This window comes from Salvelinus namaycush, chromosome 2 (assembly GCF_016432855.1).
Source record: "Salvelinus namaycush isolate Seneca chromosome 2, SaNama_1.0, whole genome shotgun sequence".
NCBI classification, from domain to species: Eukaryota; Metazoa; Chordata; class Actinopteri; order Salmoniformes; family Salmonidae; genus Salvelinus; species Salvelinus namaycush.
In genome coordinates, this window is record NC_052308.1 from 75,625,192 (window position 1) to 75,634,523 (window position 9,332).

General features: G+C 41.1%; 1 long non-coding RNA gene across 1 annotated transcript; it reads left to right on the forward strand.

Moving 5' to 3' along the window:
• Positions 1-2,939: 2,939 nt before the first annotated feature.
• Positions 2,940-3,451, forward strand: LOC120018312. The gene is made up of 3 exons (XR_005472208.1): positions 2,940-2,950; positions 3,102-3,180; positions 3,364-3,451. It is a non-coding gene; the product is annotated as an uncharacterized LOC120018312 (long non-coding RNA).
• Positions 3,452-9,332: the final 5,881 nt, after the last annotated feature.

Below are 9,332 nucleotides of genomic sequence, written 5' to 3' on the forward strand. Positions count from 1 at the left end.
TTATACAGTTATCTTTCACTCCTCATTGAGAGATGCGTATCTGTGGTTTCCATTCACACTCAACTCAGCAACTATGGCAACAAAATGTGGACCAGCAATACTGTTAGTGAGAGACATTTTTGCTTAATTTTCATTTAATAAATGTTGTGTTGTGTGACTGTATTTCAGTTGTACTGGGGCAGAATGGCTGGAGTGTGACATACACCACTCAGAGTATCTGTACCTTGAAGGGGTCAACAGTGAAGCTGACCTGCTCTTTCAGCTATCCCAGAGGTCATAAATTCACATCAACCTTCTGGTTCACTAAAATGGAGACTGGTGTAGAACCTGAAGATATAGGTCAGTACCCAGAGAATGCAGGTCGTCTGGAGTATCATGGGGATAAGGAGAAAGACTGTACCCTGAGAATCACAGACCTGAGAGAGAGTGACTCAGCAACTTACTGGTTCAGATTACTAACAGATCAGGAAGGAGGGACATATACTGGCAAACTTGGAATGACTTTGTCTGTAACTGGTACAGTAAAAAAGTGTTTTTATGTTCAGTTCCAATTAGTTCTGTTGTATGTATGATAGTCTGTATAATATAGGATTTCTTCCATCTTAGTATTAGAGTGATAAGTCAGTGATAAAGGGATTTACAGTGATATTGTTATTCTACAGGTCTTCAGGTGAAGGTCACTGGTGAACATCAGGATAAGACACTGACCTGTATCACCTCCTGTACTCTGACTGACAACCCCACCTACATCTGGTACAAGAACGGACAACATCTAGATGAGAGCACCTCCCCCCAGTACAAAGACCCAGTCTCCAGTAACTATGAAGACAGCTACTCCTGTGCTGTAAAAGGCCATGAGGATCTCCACTCTCCTGCAGTGTGTGAGTGTAATTTTAATACATAAAACGGTATAACCTCTGTGTGTGTTGGTTTCTTTTTGTCCTTTGAGAACTTTTAGCATTTCTAGAAATAACTGAGAATATAAGTTGACCTCTTGTTATGTCACTGTGTATCAGGTGTTCAGGGTCAGAGTTGCAGCAGAGTGACTTACACCAAGAGGAGAATCTGTGTCTTGAAGGGGTCAACAGTGGACATATCCTGTACTTATGTTGGTTATTATTACACCACATCAACATTCTGGTTTAGAAGTGATAAGTCGACCCCTGAAGACCTAACCAGAGACCCAGGATATGCAGGTCGTGTGCAGTACACTGGAACATACGAAGGTCCCTCCTCCCTGAGAATCACAGATCTGAGAGAGGAGGACTCAGCTGAGTATCGCTTCACTTTTAAAACATACAACTTTGAATGGGGTCATAGTTTCCCAGGAACAACTCTGTCTGTCATAGGTAATACTACACCGTATGATACAACTGTACATCATATTGAATTACAGGAGCAAATATATTAACTATCCTGTTAACACAGAGGTGTATGTGGTTTTATACATATTGTTTCAGGTCTGCAGGTGAAGGTGACTCCTGCTGCAGAGGGACAGAGAACACTGACCTGTAGCACCACCTGTACTCTGACTGACAACCCCACCTACATTTGGTACAAGAACGGAAAACGTCTTGATGAGCCCACTTCCCAACAATACTCTAGTAATACCCTAGTAGTGTTGGGTCATTCTGCAGACAGTTACTCCTGTGCTGTAGAACACCATGAGGACCTCCACTCTCCTGCAGTGTGTGAGTATGAATTAAACTACTATTATACTTAGAAAGTATCAATCATTTAATATCAATGAGAAGGGTATTACTGCTTTATCTATCAATATTCATCATTACATAGAAATTACACACAATGTCATAGATGTATGCATGTCTATAGTTAGAATGTTCAGTACCTCAAACACTTGAAGAATAGTTTAGTAGACACTCAAGTCCTAAAGTATCTCCAAATGTATTATTGTTCATGTTTTGTGTCAGTGATAGTTTTAGATAGTTCTCTGACTTTAGATATAATTTATTTTTGACATGACGTCATTTGAGGTCGTAAACTACAGTCCTGACCTTCTGACAAATTCTGCTTTACTAGATGCTCCAAAGAACACCTCAGTGTCAGTCAGTCCCTCTGGTGAAATAGTGGAGGGCAGTTCAGTGACTCTGACCTGCAGCAGTGATGCCAACCCACCTGTGGACAAATACACCTGGTACAAGAAGAACGTAACCTCACCAAAAGCATCAGGACAGAGTTACAGCATCACTAACATCAGCTCTGAGGACAGAGGAGAATATTACTGTGAGGCCCAGAATGGAAGAGGATCTATGAACTCTACAGCTCTGATGATCATTGTAGCAGGTAAAGTTACATCTTCAATACTTCAATACAAAATGATTTTCAATAATAAATTATTGCTGTATATTCATTTTCACTTCATAATAACATGTACTCATATCATCCATTTGATCTTTTAGGGAAACAGACCTCAGTTCTGACTGCAGCTGTAGGAATCATAGTGGTTGTTCTGGTTCTCATCCTCTGTCTCTCTGGACTCATGTGGTTCAGGTGAGTGAAGAAGGGAACATTGATATTTGTATTATTCTTTCACCTTAGACCTCTGATTTGTTATTAACTTCATCCATTCATTTAGTTATAGGCCCAATGCCCTTAACCACTAGGCCACCTGGGGTGGCAGGCAGCTTAGTGGTTAGAGCGTTGGACTTGTAACCGAAAGATTGCCAGATTGAATCTCTGAGCTGAAAATATAAAAATCTGTCGTTCTGCCTCTGAACAAGGCAGTTAACCCACTGTTCCTAGGCCGTCATTGAAAATAAGAATTTGTTCTTAACTGACTTGCCTAGTTAAATAAAGGTGAAATAAGAAACCTGTTAAAATGTATTAGTAACATATCAACTTCCACTAGAGGTCAGTAGAGAGCAGAACTCACTCTGTCGCTCTTCACAGGAGATCCACAGGAAGAAGTGATGCCACAGCAGACACACAGGTGATTCTATTAGTTACAACAGCGTTTCAGCTGTGTCTTGCTGGGCAAAAAACTAAACGTGCACCCAGGGGGTACATGACAGGGTACAGGGGGTACATGACAGGGTACATGACAGTCTTTTTCATTGTTACCTCTCTCTCTCTCCACAGAGTGTCCATCCTGATCCTAACAGTGACACGTACACAGCTCTGAACATGAAGACCAGGTCACCAGAGTATGACACCCTGGCAGTAAGTGTGTGTGTGTGTGTGTATGTATATGTGTGTGTGTGCGTGTGTGTGCGTGTGCGTGTGCGTGCGTGTGCGTGTGTGTGTGTGTGTGTGTGTGTGTGTGTGTGTGTGTGTGTGTGTGTGTGCGTGTGTGTGCGTATAAAATGTTTAGTGGGAGTGCTACTTCAGTATGTCTTCTTTCAGAATGTGAGGGGAATCTCCAACTGAAGAGAACCACCACAGAACCTGGACTGAAGAGAAGCACCACAGAACCTGGACTGAAGAGAACCACCACAGATCCTGGACTGAAGAGAAGCACCACAGAACCTGGACAGAAGAGAAGCACCACAGAACCTGGACTGAAGAGAAGCACCACAGAACCTGGACTGAAGAGAACCATCACAGAACCTGGACTGAAGAGAATCACCACAGAACCTGGACTGAAGAGAACCACCACAGATCCTGGACTGAAGACAACCACCAATATTGAACCTGGACTGAAAATTATCACCACACAACCTGGACTGAAGGTTCCAATACAAAACTAGGCCTTACACCTCTATTCTATTGCATGAACTTTAACTTTTCAGTAAATGCTGGAATATGTATTTTATTTTCTGATAATGATATTTATGTATATTGATGATAAATGGTTATATTTTTCAAATTACATATTTTTTATGATGTAAATAGCCACACTTTCTTGTGTACCAATGTGTTTACTATCTTTAGTTTTATTTCAGATCTTTTTCTATGGGATTTTACCATATACAGATGTTTTATAACATCAATAGTCCTACTTTCCTCAGCAACTAACATTCATAATACTGATAAAAGTTTTTTAATATTTTTAGCTCTTGGGTCAAGTTTCTCCTGATGTGTTCAATGATGATTTACTTTGTATTGCTGTCAGATATTATTACTCATTTTATATTACGTAATACCATATTGTTCAGTGTCATGATATATTTTTTATATAAAAATAAATGTAATCAGTCCATTACATACATTTAAACATTTGCAGTTTTTACTTCTAATTTCCAACATTTTGGTAGGCTATTTGTTAGTCAACTTGTCTATAATTTCTAAATACATGCAGTGGCGACACGTCATTCAAGGCAGCTGGGGCAGAGCTAAATCTGTTTTCAGCCCCATGGTTAGCTTTTTATGTTGCTTTTTATGTTGCTTTTTTGCCTATTTTGACATTAATACGTGTCACATATCAGTTTGCAAACAAAGTTTTTTTTAAAAGCATTGAGTTAATAAAGTCGCATACAAACATGGTCTCGTTTTTGCTTTCTTGAGTGAGGCAGCTCCAAAATGCAGGTGTTGCAGCTTAGTGCTTTCTGTGGTGGTGGGGCAGCCAGCATAAAATACGAAGCGTATGGGGTTGGTAATGTTCTCTAGTAGTGCCGTGATTGGCTCAGTGTTCTGTCACTCATGGGGACACTACGTCACCGCAAAATCTACGGGTAGAGCTCGAAATGTCAAGCCCCTTTTGGTGCTGCCATAGAATTACATTAGAAATGCCCATCCAAAAAGGCTTAAGGTCATTGGCTTAGACAAAATGACATCAAATTGCATTAAATCTACTGTAGCTTTGATTGGACTGATTGGACAAATTTTCAAAATCTTAGCTGGCAAGCAGTCATCATCATGCATCAGGTCGACAATCTACTGGCAAATCCTTTTCAATCCTTGTCATATGAAATGATGGATAAAATGTATCAGTGCTCATTGGACATAAACATTACACAACAAGTTGGAAATCACAAATTCAACAATGAGTGCTAAGGCAGCACTGCAGGCCCGGGTTTGATCCCGGACTGTTACAGCCGGCTGTGACCGGGAGACCTATGAGGCGGAGCACAATTGGCCCAGGGTCATCTGGGTTAGTGGAGGGTTTAGCCGGCCGGGATGTCCTTGTCTCATCATGCTCTAGTAACTCCTTGTGGCCTGACGCCTGCAAGCTGACGTCGGTCGTCAGTTAAACAGTGTTTCCTCCCACACATTGGTGCCTGCTGTTTGTCCTCCAGTCCAGGGGGTGGAGCTGGAGAGCACCAGGCTGGTGATCAGGTACCCAGACCGCTGGATGCAGAGAGCCCCTCCCTCTTCTCAGACGACCAACTCTATAGGCCTCAACACCTCCTCAGCCTCCCAGTACGCCTCCACAGGGTAAGGACATCTGTCTTTGTCAAAACATCAGCTATCATTTATAAACATATTTAAGCAGGTTTTTACCAATCAACTCATATATCATACCTCCATAGAGATAGACAGAGGACTCTAGTGCCCAAAAAACAGTTTTAGCATTGGCAGCACCTTTGAGGACTTTCACTTTCAGGTTTCTCTCTCTCAATTAAATTAATTTCAAATCAATTCAAAGGGCTTTATTGGCATGGGAAATATATGTTTACATTGGCTAAGCAAGGGAAATAGATAATAAACAATAGTCAAATTAACACAAAAAAAAATGTACAGTGATCATTACACTCACAACAGCTCCAAATGAGTATAAACATGTCAAATGTCACATTATGTCAATATACAGTTTTGTAACAATGTCTCTCTCTCTCTCTCTCTAACCCCCTCTCCTCGCTCTCTCTTCCCCCCTTTCTCTCCCCCCCCCCCCCCCCTCTCTCTCTCTCTCTCTCTCATCAACCATAAGCCTGACCAGAGAAGAAGAGACAGGAAACCATGGCAAACCTAACAACACTGACCACCATGGCCACTAGGCACCGTCCGGATATGACAGAGGGAGGAAGAGGAGAACAATGAATACAAAGATTAAAGAAGTGGGTGAGGGACTGTCTCCCTACTTTAAAAGGGAACAGGAGGCTTGGATAGGATGGGGTGTTGGGGGGTGTCACCCCTTTTGTAGTCCTCTGGCACACAGCACAGACAGAACACTGGACACACAGTATGAGTGTGTGAAGTGTCAATCAAAGTGATTTCCTTCCCCCTTCCCTCCCCGGCCTTAGTGCCACTTTGTTATGTTGTTATTGAACCAAGTGGACGAGGATATGATTGGGAAATATTAGTCTCCCAGGGCAGACAGGTTGCCTCTAACAATGTTAACAAGGTTGTAGCTGTTTCACTACGTCTGGGATTTCCTAGACAAGTGGAGACATATAGACTGGGGGCTGTAGTAATGTTGAGATGTCAGTAGGGAGCGCTCTAGTCTAGAACACTGGAACCAAACAAACGCCTTTCATCTGTTCTGGAACCTTCAGTACCAGCTGATGAAGAGTGATGGGAATGGGTCACATTGTGTCTCTTGTAAAACATGTAGGCCCACTCCTCAAATAAAGAAATGTAACTACAGTATGATGACTTTAAACCATTTTCTATTTAGATACAGTAACATCCCTTATGTGACATGCTGTTGCTGCATGTTAATGCCCTGACTAGGCTACTTTTAAAATGTGTCAACCACAGAACTCACACTTAGGCTACGCCTGCTTCTACTAATACTTACAGTAGACTACTTCTTGTTTCCACACAGTGACAGTAAGTTGACTAACTGTTCAAGACCTTCCCCTTCACTTCACTCTGTAAGTAACCTGGACAATATCTTGAAATATAGTTTTTAGTTATTTGGTTTTAGTCATTTGTCATATTCTTGAGGGTAATGTATCATTTTACTTCTTGTTATGTTTTGAGCTGTGTTTTGGTTGTTACATCAGGGCCAGTATTCATAAAGTGTCTCAGCGTAGGAGTGTTGATCTACATAGTGATGAGATGATTAACCAGGGTAAAATAGACATGCAAACAAACATTGTAGCACTGCAGTGTGTGTGTGTGTGTGTGCGTGTGTGTGTGTGTGTGTGTGTATGTGTGTGTGTGTGTGTGTGTGTGTGTGTGTGTGTGTGTGTGTGTGTGTGTGTGTGTGTGTGTGTGTGTGTGAATGACACAGTGGATTTATCTGAGGGCCCTTTAGGACCAGACTGATAGGGAGTAGGGTTGACATCTCTACTGTGGTGGATGTGTGTTTTAACTTTTCTACATCCATAACAACCAGCTCTCTAGACTTTAATACATGGGCCTTATGAGCCTTCCCTGCAGATGCTTGTTGTATATCTGTAAGTTTGTGTGTGTGTGTGTGTGTGTGTGTGTGTGTGTGTGTGTGTGTGTGTGTGTGTGTGTGTGTGTGTGTGTGTGTGTGTGTGTGTGTGTGTGTGTGTGTGTGTGTGTGTGTGTGTGTGTGTCTGTGTGCATACGTGTGTTCAATGAAGAAATCAATGAAGAAATATGTGTTTACAGTACTACAGATCTGTTCAATAACTGATTGTTGTTGATGATGATGATGGTGATGATGATGATGACTATTGTATACATTAGGAATTTATTATTGCATCATACAACATGTCATCTTAAATAGACAGACGTAGACAGACATGCAACACATCACACACATTACATACATAGTGCAATAGACTTACAGACAGACAGTATTCACATAGACAACCATAAAGCACAATACAACACAACACAATATGAGCCTGGTTTATTTTCAGTAATGAGACCCTGTACCCCATTTACAGATTCTACTTCAATGTATCAGGTGGAGTTATTCACCAGCTATAGAGTGAGTTGTTGTTTATGTTTCTAAGACTGCAGGGTGGGAGATGCAACAATGGCCTTGAGAACAGCAGGAAGTGTGTTGGTGGTCTTTCTCTCATCTGTGGCAGGTATGTGGCAGGTATGGTCTAATTCTTATCTTTAAGTTCTCTGTTTATCAATCTACAGACATTTCTAAAAGGTTAAGAATCGTAATATTATTCTGGTGTGTTCTGTTAGGTGTCTCCACTTCACTTAAATAGTCATACTTTGCACCTCACTGAGTGATGCTTATCTCTGGTTTCCATTCACACTTCTGCACATCAGCAGCAGTAGCAGAATAAGAATGTTGTCAACCACCAGCAGGGTTGGGTTCAATTCCATTTCAATTCCACTCAATTCAGGAAGTAGACTGAAATTCCAATTCCAATTATTTCCAATACTTTTCAATTAGGAACATTTAGAAATTGTGGAATTGGAATTTGGTTTACTTTCTGAATTGACTGGAATTTAAACGGGATTGACTCCAACCCTGGCCACCAGTGCTTTTTACTTCCATGATGTATATTGAAATGAATACTAGAATGATATAAGGGAATGTACATTTGAGTAGATGGGTCCTACAGTATTCTACACGTTTATATGCATTTGGATGAAATATTGTAATGTCTGTTTTTTTTTTGTCTTGACGTCACAAATGAAGTTCTCTCATGGTTGAGTCCTGTGACACTGTGTTTCAGGTGTTCTGGGACAAAATACTGTGAGGAGTGTCTGTGACTTTAAAGGGGTCATCAGTGGACCTGCGCTGTCCTATTCCCAGTGTGAACCATGTCACAGAGATAGTCTGGTATAACAAACGGTTGAATGGTAAGACTTATGATCTGAGATGGGACCCTAATTATGAAGGTCGTGTGGAGTACCATGGAACTACAGAGAAGGACTGCATCCTGAGAATCACAGACCTGAGACAGAGAGACATAACAACATATTACTTCAGATATAAAACAAACCAGTATTCAGAATGGAAATATGGCTCATATGGATTCACTCTCAGTCTCACAGGTACTGAATAAATAGTATAGTACAAGTCAAGTTATTTATTACATGTTCTATGAGAAGAGTGAAATGGTGGTGACTGACAGACTTCCTCCATTATTGTTTCATAACCTCTCCCTTCAGATCTAAAGGTGGAGAGGATATATGACAACAAACTGACCTGTAAAACCACCTGTACTCTGACTGACAACCCCACATACATCTGGTACAAGAACGGACACAAAGTAAAGGAGGACACTTCCAGCCTGTACTTAGACTCCTTTAGTGATGCAGACAGTTACTCCTGTGCTGTAAAACGCCATGAGGATCTCCACTCTCCTGCAGTGTGTAAGTGTGGACTTTTACATACAACATTTGTTTCAGGTTGTCAGACAATCATTATTTAATTTGCTGTGAATGTGACGTCCACTTCTGCTTTAGGTCCGTATGCTTTGCCACGCAGTGTTGAACGAGCTTCAAGATATATAATCAAATTCATGAAAATGCACTCAATGGATGAATTTACTTCTACCAGATACCTTTCATTACGTTTTTGCACTTGTACACCATTGCACTAC